General features: G+C 41.9%; 1 long non-coding RNA gene across 1 annotated transcript in view; it reads right to left on the reverse strand.

The window, feature by feature from the left end:
* Nucleotides 1-3,327: 3,327 nt before the first annotated feature.
* Nucleotides 3,328-13,319, reverse strand: part of LOC119466807 — a 33,136-nt gene continuing 23,144 nt past the window's right edge. Inside the window, exons 2-4 of the long non-coding RNA XR_005195294.1 lie at nucleotides 13,066-13,198; nucleotides 4,673-4,905; nucleotides 3,328-3,502 (exon numbers count right to left, since the gene is read on the reverse strand). This is a non-coding gene — a long non-coding RNA (uncharacterized LOC119466807). The remainder of the gene's footprint in view (nucleotides 3,503-4,672; nucleotides 4,906-13,065; nucleotides 13,199-13,319) is intronic.

Genomic DNA, 13,319 nt, shown 5'->3' on the forward strand with positions numbered 1-13,319 from the left:
TCACCTGCTGCTGGCATTTCTCTTAAATCTCTGCTCTTCTTCTAGGCTTTCTGGTCAGTTCTGTTTTGTTTGCCAGCTAATTGCAAATGTTAGCACCTGGGCTTGAAACCTGGCTGCTACCCCTCCATTTTCCTTTCTCTCCCTGCTTGCGTGTGGGTGATTGTCATGGATAGGTTCGAGGATTAGCAAGCCCCTGTTTCTCTGGAGACTCTACCCCTAGTGAAAAGAACTTGCTGTGAAACCGGGCAAGTGGGCTGGGGATTTTGCCAGCTGTGCGATGGTATAAAATGAAATATCTTAATCTCTCTGAGTTTTTGCTTCCTTATTTCTAAAATATGATTAATGCATTATAGGATTATTTTAAGGATTTAATGCAGAAAAGTAGAGAAGGCACCTAGCACATTGCCTGGCTGGTTATGGGTCTCCATAAATATTGGTTCTCTTCCCCTCAAGTTTTACTCCTAAGACCACCCTCCTTCAGGAGGACAGGCTCTTCCATAGATAGAGGCAAATAAACTACAAAGAGAGAGAGCTGCCTTAATGGACAGGGAGGAAGAGAAGACAGATGCACACCAAAGAATAACATTCTTTGGGATAGGGTTGTGGGGCATGTGTTGGTTGGAATCCAGCCCAACAAGACCCATGAACGAGTTCTGGGATATTTGATAGAAACACCCCTGTTGGTGTTAAAAGGTCTGAACAGTACTTTCTTGCCAGTTGCCACCTTCTTCAGTCTTGTGTTGCTTGCGAGTTTCACCAGAGCAATGCAAATAAGATTTAAAGCCAGAGGGACAAGAAGACACTGAGTATGGCAGACTGAGAAGAAATGAAGGCAGCCTGTGCAATCTTTGCAGGTCCTCCTAATAGAGTGGCCACACATTTCCTTTTCATAAGTAGGAAAAAGACATGGGTGGTAAGGGGAAGGTTACAGGGGGTGGGGAGGGTGGTAATTTATTTAATATTTTCTTTCTTTTTTTTTTTTTTTTTTGAGACAGAGTCTTGCTCTTTCATCCAGGCTGGAGTGCAGTAGACTTGATCTCAGCTCTCTGCACTTCTGCCTCCTGGGTTCAAGTGATTTGGGTTCAAGTGATTTAGGTTCAAGCAATTCTTGTGCCTCAGCCTCCCAAGTAGCTGGGACTATAGGCCTGCACTGCCATGCCAGGCTAATTTTTGTATTTTTTGCCATGTTGGCCACGCTGGCCTTGAACTTCTGGCCTCAAGTTATCTGCCTACCTCGGCCTCCCAAACTACTAGGATTACAGGTGTGAGCCACCGTGCCTGGCCAATAATTTGCTTCTTAATTTTGCAACCTGTTCACCTTAGACCATGGACCAGAAAAAGTTTTTTTTTTTTTTTTTAAACTCAATTAATAACACGTTGCCTCCAAAACCAGTGGCAGCAAAGTCATAAAACATAGGTTACCCTTCTGTTACTCCCAGACCTCTGGTTCCTAGCAGAAAATGGCCATAAAAGTAACCATAGGAGAGAGAAGAGGAATACTTCCAGATAACTCATGCATGAGCTAATAAACCTCTCCATAATGAATTACCTCTAGAAGATGCATATTTTAAATGTTAGAAAATGAGAACACTGGAAACATTTTTTTATTATTATACTTTAAGTTCTTGGGTACATGTGCAGATCATGCAGGTTTGTTACATAGGTATACACGTGCCATGGTGGTTTGCTGCATCTATCCCCCAGTCATCTACATTAGGTATTTCTCCTAATATTATCCCTCCCATCCCCCACCCACTGCTATCCCTTCTGTAGCTCCCCCACCCCAGGCAGGCCCTGGTGTGTGATGCTCCCCTCCCTGTGTCCATGGAACACTGGAAATATTGCATGGTGAAGGCACCTAAGGGATAGTGATTGGTTCTCAGGGAGGCTCTTCTTGGAGGAAGGACCCAAGCATCTTGCAGGAGTCCTGCAGAATCTCTGACACTGGTCTGGCCAATTCTCCTGCAGGAAGGATGGACCTAGAGACAGGGAATCTGAGTAAAGATGTCTACAAATTGGAGGAGGATGCCGAGATGGCTTGTTGCCTAGCAACCACCCCAGGCTCCTGTGGGTACTATTGGTGATGACAGCAGAAGTAGCAAAGCTTGGGAGGCCCAGGACCTGTTTCTGAGAGCACTCAAGGCTATGTAAGTTCTGTCTTTCCCACAGAGGTTCACCTTTAATATGCTGTGATGGAACACTGATGACTCACCAGGTGCTGTGGCTGGAAGGGGGCCATTCTGCACATCCACTGCCTCAGCGGCCAGGGCTGCTGAGCCAGGGCACTGCCCCTAGCTACAGGTTCCTGCAGCCATAGGCCCCAAGCCCCTCTCTCACTGCCAGGCTGATGGCTGGCTGTTGGCCATAGAGTTTGGTAGCAGATATAACTGTGGGGCAGAGGAGCTCAGGGATCCATGGCATTGTCAGGGATTGTTAGTCACAGATCTTCTCAGTCTCAGTTCATAGTCCCTTCCATCCCAGAAATACCAGGGACATTGTGACCTTTTGGGAGTACAGAGTTAGGAAGACACACTATCCTTACCCTAACTGGTTTGCCATAAAGAAAACAAACATTCAGCTATATTTATCATTGCTGATTATTACTATTGTTACTGCTCACACAGAATTTTGCCAATCAACACTTGTCCTAAAAGAGTTTTTGCCAAAATTGATAAAACCACAAGTATCCAGCCTCCACTCTCCCCTGCCCCCTGCTCTCCATGTCAATCCCAAACCCCTCTGCATGTGCATATATGAACAAACTAAATGATTGTGTTAAGTACGTGGATTCAGATACCAGCCTGGATTCAATTCCTAGCTCTGCCCCTTACCAGTTATATGAACTTGAACACGTTCTTAAACTGTTTTGTGCCTCTTTTTGGAATTTGTATAATGAAGATAGTCAGAATATCACCCTCATTTTTTGAAGTTGATTAGATTAGATGATGTGTGTGACCTCAGTGCATGCCAGGCACATGTTATTGTGGGCGTGGTATTATCATCGAACACACGCCGTGCCTGGCATAATGGAAAGATCACGGGCTTTGGTCTAAAGTCTTCCTGGATTCAAATTTTGCTTCTGTTACTTAATGGTGTAACCTTAAATAAGTTACCTAATCTTAGTTAGCGTCAACTTTCTCATCTGTAAAGAAGAAATTAAATATATCTCAAGGATGCAGTCAGCCCAAAGGGAGGTCACACAAATAAAACATCAGCAGTGCTTGGTACATGGAAGGTGCTCCATAATCTGCTAAAGTCCTTTTGTTTCTTCAAGACCAGCTTATGTACTATCTGCTCCTCAAAGTCTTGCAGACCCCATAGAAGCAGTGATTCTCTTTCCTTGTTTATTTTTGCAGTAAAGCTCTACCCAGTACCCTGCCACATTGTCCCACATAGTCCAGAGGGAAACTGGCTTGGGCTGAGTATGTGGCCAACCACCTCCACTCCTGGACAGCAGTTCAGAAGGGGCCTCATCTCAATCAGTAAGGACTGGAGTGTCAGTCTGTTGAAAGATGGACAATACATTAAGATGAAAAAATTTTATAAAACTCTTCCTTTTACTAGAATCGCTAAGGGATCTTAAAAACATTTGGTTATGCATTCAATCATTTATTCAGCAAATGCTACAAGCCAAGTGCTGGGCCAGGAACTGGATTAAACAGCTACATTGTTTCATCATGGAGGTCACCATCCAGTGGATGAGAGAATTATTAAGAAGATGTTGTAAGGGTATCCAGGCTTTCTTTTAATCAGGCATAGCAAGACATGCAGACATGGAAATGACTGCATGAGGAAGGAGTTTCTGTACTCACCGATCCCTAGAAATAGGAGGCAGGGCATGCTCTTCAGGGCCATGGGGAAAAGCAGCAGGTGGGTCAGGAGGCAGAGGGAGGGAAGGAGGGGAAAACATGGGTAAGAGCCTTTATTGTAGTTTACCTGGGGAAGGAACAGGTGAGGCAGGGTGGGAAGGCTTAGCATTGGCTAGTTGGAATAATTTCAGGGGCTCTGGCCCTGAGGTTTTGAGGGCAAGGAAATGCTGGCCTGGGTGTGTGAGAACCTGGGGAAGGAGGTGGCTGGGGCTTATGGGCTCTGGACTGGTTGCTGTGCATAGGAACGACCTGCTCCCAGGTGAGTTGTTTAATTAATCATTAGCAATTGGCTAGCTCTGGGAGGGGCAATCCCTCCAGGAACTGCAAAGCATAAATGTCAAAGTATCAAATACTAGAAAACATAATTATTACACAAAAGAATCCTTCAACTATATCTCACAAATTCTGGGAGTGCTGTGAAAGAAAAATACGGGGGTGAGAAGCAGTGTAATGCTGTACCTGACCTGAGCTGGGGGTAAAAAGCTTCCTCCCTGCAGAACAGTCAGAGGGATCCAGAGTGCCTTTGTGGGCCCAGATGACAGGCCTGCTTCCCTCTGCATTAGGCACTGGCCCTTGCCACCCACCCCAGGACAGCCCAACGTTAGTGCAATTGGCCTGCGAGGGATCCTGGCTAAGGTCCCTGCCCCCACATAGTCACCAGGGTTGGCTGGCTGATGAGTTCTCCCATCTCCCCACAGCTGCATGTTGGTCAAACAGTCATCGTCTCAGAATCTCAGAAAAAAATGCTTTAAAGAGGAAAAACAAAGTATCTAAAGAATAAAAACAAAAGCTATCCTACTGACCCCATTTTCTGCCAAGGTGGAGTGAGAAGCTGGGTTGGCCAGCTCGGCTGCACCTACGGTGACAATGCTCCCTCCCCACACACGGCATGTGGGCAGGAGAAGGACTGCAGGTGCACGGAGTCTAAGAGGCCTTCTCCCACTCCCAGTCTCCCAGCTGCAGGGCTGAGGAGCCTCCCCCAAAGGAACTATTACCAAGCTCTTTGTGATCAGCTGTGTCTTGTGAACTCTCCCTTCTGAAAGAAAGACAATTCCGAGGGAAAACATTTCGGCCAAGGATGCAGACCAGAGAACAGTGAAATGCTGAAGTCACATCTCAGCTTTGTCTAGAAACAAGGAAAAGAGGCATCTCTCATTCTTGTGAGTTCATTGACCTTTTGTTAACAGAGCAGAGCCACCCCTGAGAAAGATATTTCCCACCTTTCTCCTCTCCTTTCCTGAGGTCTGCAGGCTTCTCAGGACCCCCTGTACCACCCCTCCTCTGCCTTCCTGAGGAGAAGAAAATATGATGCCATTCAGCTGTCGTTAGGAATTTGATGTGTACAATATTTTGTAAACCCCAAAGTGTCTGAGACAGGACTTAAATCAACTTAGAAAGTTGATTTTGCCAGGGCTAAGAACATGACCATGACACAGCCTCAGGAGGTACTGACATGTGCCCAAGGTTGTGAAGGTACAGCTTGCTGTTATACATTTTATGGAGACATAATACCTCAATCAGTACATGTAGGAAGTACGTTGGTTTGCTGTGGAAGGGTGGGGCAACTCAAAGGTGGGGCAGGGGGCTTCCAAGTAATAGGCAGATTTAAAAATGTTCTGATTGGCAATTGGTTGAAAGAGTTATTATCAATAGAAAGGAATTGTCTGGGTTATGATAAGAGATTGTGGAGACTAAGTTTTTTTCAAAGAGATGAAGCCTCCAGGTATCAGGCTTTAGAAAGAATAGATTGTAAATGTTTCTTAACAGACTTAAGGTCTGTGTTGATGTTAATGCTGGTCAGCTTTTCCTGAATTCCAAAAGGGAGGAGCATATAATGAGGCATATTCAACCTCCTTCTTCCCATCATGGCCTGAACTAGCTTTTCAGGTTAACTTCGGAATGTGCTTGGCCAAGAGGAGATGTCTCTTCAGATGGTTGGGGGGCCCTGGAATTTTATTTTTGGTTGGGGGGGGTCCTGGAATTTTATTTTCAATTTCAAGGGGCATTTGTTATGTGCCTACTGTGTGCCCAGCCTGTGCTGGGTGCTGGGCAACAACTAAGACCCCCAGGGGTGAGATGTCCAGAGACAGAGAGCTTTGCCATGCTCTGAGTTGGGGACTAGTGGATGCCTGTTTATGACTCATGGAGGAAGAAAGGCCCCCATGTGCCTGGAAGGAGTCAGACAACTTCAGAAAGGAGGCAAGGTTGCCAGGCTGACAAGGAGGGGATATATTTGAGGCAGAGGGAGCAACATGGGCGGAAGCTCAGAGGCATTAATGGCACGGTTTGTTAAACCACAAGTGGTACGTATTACTGGAGTGGTAAAGAGGGAAATAGAGAAAAAGAAAGGAGGGAGAAAGTGCTTGGGGAAATTCTGGATAGGAAGGTGAGGGGGAGTGGATCATAGTGAACATTAGGATTTTGAGCAGAAAAAATTTTATATGTTGGAATGTACAATTTAGAAATATACCTTTGAGAAAATAGGGAGGCAGAGAAACCTCTATAGGAAGATCATTATAAAAGTTTAGGCAAGTGATATGGTTTAGCTATGTGTCCCCACCCAAATCTCATGTCAAATTGTAATTCCCAGTGTTGGAGGAGAGGCCTGGTGGGAGGTGATTGGGTCATGGGGGTGGTTTCTATTGCTTTAGTACCATCCTCCTAGTGCTACTTGTTTAAAAATGTGTAGCAGCTCCCCTTTCTCTCTCTCTTCCTCCTGCTCCAGCCATGTAGGATGTGCCGGCTTCCCCTTTGCCTTCCACCATGATTGTAAGTTTCCTGAGGCCTCCTCAGTCATGCTTCCTGTACAGCCTGTGGAACTGTGATCCAATTAAACTTCTTTTCTTTGTAAATTACCCAGTCTCAGATGGTTCTTTGTAGCAATGCAAGAATGAACTAATACAGCCAGGGATGAGGAACATCTGAACTGAGGCTCTGGTGACGCTGCATGAGGAGAAGGGAAGCAGACATTATAGGTTTTTTAACCTATAAGTAACAACCCAGAGAACACTGAAGTAGTGAGAGTTGTAGTTAAAAGTGTGGACTTTGGAGTCAGCTCACATGAGTTTGAGTTCCAGCTCTACTACTGCCTAGCTGTATAGTATTGGGCAAGTTATTTACTCTCTCAGTACCTCAGTTTCCATGCCTGTGAAACAGAGATAAAAATATTACTTGCCTCACAGGGTTGTTGGGATGTATGCTGCATCAACATAGGTTAAAAAATTCTCGGAATACCCTACCTGGCACATAGTAAGCATGCTGGACATGTTGACTGTCATCAGTGTCATTAGATGCAGAGGGAGGGGAAGAGAAAGAGTCTAGTGGAGCAACAAAATTTGGGAAGTGGGCATGTCTAGTTCAGCTTTGTACTTTATTTTAGTGCAGAACCCTTGCCCCTGAATGTGATCCTTTCTCTTAAGATGTAGCATTTCTCAGATCTCAAAGAAATGATTTGTACGCTCAGCAAGTTTTCTTTTCTCTGGCTGAACCAAAACTCCTGTGTCCTAGCACTGGGCAATCTTTGATATCCACATTCAGCTCTCAGCCCCCAACCGCCTGCCTCTTAGGCCCTGTGAAATCTCCCCCTGCTCCTCCGGCATTCAGTGGACCAGGGCCCAAGGAGAATCTACCTCCATATCCCAGTGCTCCACCAGTACCAGAAGCCCCCAACTCTGATCTCTACTCCCCCTACCCAGTAAAATTGTAGCTTTCCATTTAACCTCCACCTATTGGCACCAAGGTCCAAGAAAGTTAGGGCAGAAGATAGGGATAGGGTAGGAGTAGAATGCTAAGCTCACTTAGGGTCTTTCTTTCTCTCAAAGAGCCCAGATTTGGTTTTTTGTTTATTTGTTTTATTTTATTTTTTAAATTCTTGGGAGTATATAGTAGGTGTGAAGAGCACAGATTTGTGTTGTCTTTTGTCCAATGCCTGAAACAGTTGGTTCTATATCTTGTCTGATTGTATTGTCGTTTATGGCCAGATGACAGGTCCATTATCAGTCACTCTGTCATGGCTGGATGCATCACCAATGAGCCTTGGTTCCTCATCAATGACATGCTATTAATCCACAGAAAGGATTAGATGAGACTATTTCTTTATCAGTGCATTCTATGGTATTTGTCAGAAGGTAGATGTACTATAAATGTGATTTTCTTTCTTCTTTAAGTTCATATTAATTATGACAAAACACAAACACATCTGAGCATATCATAATAAAACTCTTGAAACCAAAGATAAAAGAAAACCTTAAAAGCAGCCAGAAAAAAACCCATAATTGTATACAAAGGAAAAATGATAAGAAAGGTACTTGTCATGTTACCAGAAACAGTGGAGGCCAGAAAGACAACAGATAGAAAGTCTCAGAAAGTTTTCAGAAAAGGAAGTCTGCGAGAATTAAGTGCCAAAAGAACTGTGCTATAAGAAATGCTAAAAGGAAGACCGAGGCAGGAGGATCTCTTGAAACAGGAAGTTCAAGACCAGCCTGGGCAATATACCTCATCTCTACCAAAAAAAAAAAAAAAAAAAAAATTATCCAGGCATGGTGGCATGCACCTACAGTCCTAGCTACTCAGGAGGCTGAGGCAGAGGATCATTGAGCCCAGGAGTCTGAGGCTGCAGAAAGCTAGGATTGTGCCATGGCATTGAAGCCTGGGCAATAGAGCACGACTCTGTCTCTTTAAAAAAAAAAAAGTTACAAGGAGTTATTCAGACTGAAAAGAAATGAAATGATATCAGATGAAAACTCAGGTCTACAAAAAAGAATGGAGATTCCTAGAAATGGCAAAGATGCTACTAAATGTAAAAAATGTTTTAATTTTGCTAATTTCTTCGAAAGACAATTGATTATTTAAAGAAAAAATAACTTTTTGTGGCATTCATATGTATAAATAAAGTATATGACAATAGCACAAAGAACAGAGAGAATAAATTGAATATTCTGTTAAAAACTTCTTACATTATAAGTGAAATGAAATAATATTAATTCTTAGTAGTTCATGAAAAGTTACTGGTGCATATTTAAAACCACCAAGCAGCTATTGAAACAATACAGATGGTATAGCTGAAACACTAATAGAAGAAATAAAATATATTACTTGTAAAAATCCAATTTTAAATGCAAAAGAAGACAGAAAAGGGCATAGAAGGGCAAATATTAATTTCAACAATGCTTGGCAGTTTTCAAACTGTAGGCTTTCATTAAATTTTTTCCCAAATGTTTTATGTTTTTGATGCGATTTTAAAGGGTATTTAAATGTTTCTTTTTCTTTTTTTTTAATTTTTGGTCAGAATATAAGCAAAGAATTGATTTTTGAATTAGTGATCTTGTATTCTGTGACTTTGCTAAATTCACATTATTAGTTCTAGTAAATTTTTTGCGGATGCCTTAGGATTGTTTGTAAACACAATTGTGTTGTCTTTGAATAAATTTTACCTCTTCCTTTCCAATTTCTATGTTATATATTTGTTTGTATTGCTTTACTGCATTTGGTTGGACTTTACCAAAGTGTTAGATTTTATGATAAAAATAGATATTTTTTCTGTTTTCAAGTATAATGGGAACACATGCAATATTTCTCTATTACGATATTAGTTTTATCAATTTGAGAAAGTTCCCTTATTCTTTTAATTTTCAGAGTTTTTACAATGAATAGGTGTTAAAATTTTTCAAGTGGTTTTTTTACATCTATCAGAAGAATCATACAATTTTCTCATTTGTTTTAGTAAAGTGGTGGATTACATTGATTTTCAAATATTGAGCCAGCTTTACATTCCTGGGATAAATCCCACTTGGTTATAATCTATCTTTTTCATATACTGCTAGATTCCATTTTCTAATGTTTTTCTGAATACATTTTTGAATCAATGTTCATGAGGAAGAGAGACAGAAACATAAATTGCCAGTAACAGGAGTAAGAGGGGATATCACCAAAGACCCTAAAGACATTAAAAGGATAATAAAGAAAATTTATGAATAATCTTATGTCCCTAAATTTGACAACTTCAGTTAAATGGACAAATACCTTGTATAAGATAATTTTCCAAAACTGACAAAAATGAGAAAATCTGAATATCTCCTATATTAAAGAAATTAAATGTGCAATTACAAACCTTTTCAACAAGAAAATTCCAGGCCCAGATTATTTCTCTGATGAAGTCTGTAAATATTGCCAATATTACATAAAATCCATCATAAAAGAGAGAGAAGGAAAATAAGGACATTATAAGAAAAAGAGGAGGTCATTATCCTAAGCGAATTAATGCAGGAACAGAAAACCAAATGCCACATGTTGTCACTTATAAGTGGGAGCTAAGCATTGTGTACACATGGGCATAAAGATGGGATAATAGACACTGAAGACTACCAGAAGGAGAGGGGGGAGAGAGGGGCATGGGCTGAAAAACTACCTACTGGGGACTGTGCTCACTACCTGGGTGATGGCATCATCCACACCCCAAACCTCAGCATCACACAATTTACCCATGTAGCAAGCCTGCACATATACCCCCTGAATCTAAACTAAAAGTTGAAATTATTTTTAAAAAAGAGGTTAATAGATACATGAATTATTTCTATTCAATTACTCAGCAATAAAAAGGAACAAGTGATGGAACCATATGACACAATGCTGAGTCAAAGAAGCCAGACAGAACAAAGCATACACTGTCTGATTCTATTTAATTTTAAGCTTATGAAGAGGCAAAAGTAATCTATGATGGTAGAAATCAGGAAGTGGTTGTGTTTGAGGGCAGGTATTGAATGTAAAGGGGTACTTTCTTGGGAGTCATGGAAGTCTTCAATGTCTTGACTGGAATGTTGATTACATGGATATATTAATTTGCCAAAAGTCACTGAATGATATATTTAATATTTTTACTGTATTGGTCTGTTTCCATGCTGCTGACTAACACATACCCAAGACTGGGTAATTTATAAAGAAAAAGAGGTATAGGCCGGGCGCGGTGGCTCAAGCCTGTAATCCCAGCACTTTGGGAGGCCGAGGCAGGTGGATCACGAGGTCAAGAGATCGAGACCATCCTGGTCAACATGGTGAAACCCCGTCTCTACTAAAAATACAAAAAATTAGCTGGGCATGGTGGTGCGTGCCTGTAATCCCAGCTACTCAGGAGGCCGAGGCAGGAGAATTGCCTGAACCCAGGAGGTGGAGGTTGCAGTGAGCCGAGATCGTGCCATTGCACTCCAGCCTGGGTAACAAGAGCGAAACTCTGTCCCACAAAAAAAAAAGAAAAAGAGGTTTAATGGACTCAAAGTTTCATGTGACTAGGGAGCCTCATGATCATGGCAGAAGGTGAAAGACACGTTTTACATGGTGGCAGATGAGAGAATGAGAACCAAACAAAAGGGATTTCCCCTTATAAAACCATCAGATCTTGTGAGAATACCATGAGAACAGTATGGGAGAAACCACCCATGATTTGATTATCTCCTACCGGCTCCCTCCCACAGCATGTGGGAATTATGGGAGCTACAGTTCAAGATGATATTTGGTTAGGGACACAGCCAAACCATATCATATGCATTTTTCTCTATGCAAATTTAACCTTAGTTTTTAAAAGAGTAAGAAAAATAAATTGCAAAAAATACCCCAAACCCAAAACAAACCAGAAAGCAACTCTCTTCAACTTAATAATAAGAACACTTTCTAAAACACCACATCTGAAGGTTTGATGTAACAACTTAGAAAAAAGAAAAAAAAGAATAGAAGTAATCTCAGGAAGGAACACCACAGTAATGTAAAAAACATAGACTCAGTTTTCTGTCTGTCCGTTGCAGAGGATATTCTAATGATTAAGACAGCACCAACTCTGCCCTCAAGGAGCAAACGTCTAGTGGAGAAAGAGCAAAATTAATTAGGCAAATAATGATGGGAATCAAGTACTATAAATGAAAAGATCAAGCCTTAGGAGTGGAGCACCTAACCTAGTTTGAGGACCAAGGAAGGATGCCCTGAGGAAGTGATGGTTAAACTGAGACCCAACAGATGTGTAGACATTGGCAAGGCAAAGAAGCTAGAGAAGAGGGCTCCAGCCAGAGTGGAGTATACATTAGCAGACAATGAAAAGGGATGTGACCAATGTGCCCTGAGCACAGGCAATGGAGAAGAAAGAGACCTGAGGGGAGGCTGGACAAGCAGAGCCCTGTTTTCACAGAGCCTTGTGTTCAACTTGAGGCATTTTATCTTAGCAGTGGAAGCGTGACATGGTCATTTTGTCACTTTAAAAGATCCCTGTGGGGCAGGGTCATAAACGGTGTGTCCCAATACTATCCAATAGAAATATAACACAAGCCACAGATGCAAGTCAATGATGTAACTTCAAATTTTCTGGGAGCCACATTAAAAACTATAAAAAGAAAAAAGGCTCATGTGTGAGGAATCTTAAAAATATATTTTACTTAGCTCCTAATTCCCACTGTTTTTATTTCAACATCAATTAATATAAAATATCATTCATAAGACATGTCTACTTTTTTTATTTTTTGTCTTTTCATGCTAAGTATTCATAATCCAGTGTGTACTTATAGCACATCTTAATTCAGATGGGCCACATTTTCAGTTGCTCAACCACCATGTGTGACCTGTGGCTCCTTCAAGGAAAAGCACAGATCTAGATGGAGGGCACCACGAGAAGAATTGGTTAAGAGCTGCAGCTCCAATTGCAGGGCAAGAAAAGACAGTGGCTTGAAACAAGGTGGTGAACAACATGGCTTAACTTAAGAAATAACATGCAGAAAGAATCTACAGCTTTCAGTGGCTCAAATGAACTGTTTTCTCCTGAAGATCAGTTCTCAGTCCTTGCATTACATGATCCATCATCAGTATTTGAGGCCACTGATCATTTTCCCCTGAAAATATTTCCTTTACTTGATTTCGAGCACATCACACTCTCCTGGTTTTCTTCCCATCTCATTGGCTCTTTCTTCTCAGCCTCCCTTGCAGTTTCTTCCTCATCCCTTTGTTCTCTAACACAGAAAGGCTCAGAGCTCAGAAGCTGCACCCCGACTCTTCTCTGTCTCTACCCCTCACTGCCCCTAATTACATCTAGTCCTGTGGCCTTAAATACCACCTGTAAGCTGGTGGCTCCAGCTCAGATCTCTTCCCTAAACTCCAGCCTGGTAAATCCAACTCCTGCTTAACAATGCTACTTGGGTGTGGCCAATAGACATGTGAAACTTACCATGTCCAACATGGACTCATCTTCCCCTGCAAACTAGTCCCTCCCAGAGTCTTCCCCATCTCAGTTAGTGCAATTAAATCCTTCTAGTTGTTTTGGAGTCATCCTTACCCCAATCCAGTTCTGTTAGCACTTCCTTCAAAATATATATGTAGATATGAAAAAATGCTCAACATCACTAATCATCAGAGATATGCAAGTCAAATCCACAATGAGATACCATCTCACACCAGTAAGAATGGCTATGATTAAAAAGT

This window comes from Cebus imitator, unplaced genomic scaffold, assembly GCF_001604975.1.
Source record: "Cebus imitator isolate Cc_AM_T3 unplaced genomic scaffold, Cebus_imitator-1.0 Scaffold231, whole genome shotgun sequence".
Taxonomy (NCBI): domain Eukaryota; kingdom Metazoa; phylum Chordata; class Mammalia; order Primates; family Cebidae; genus Cebus; species Cebus imitator.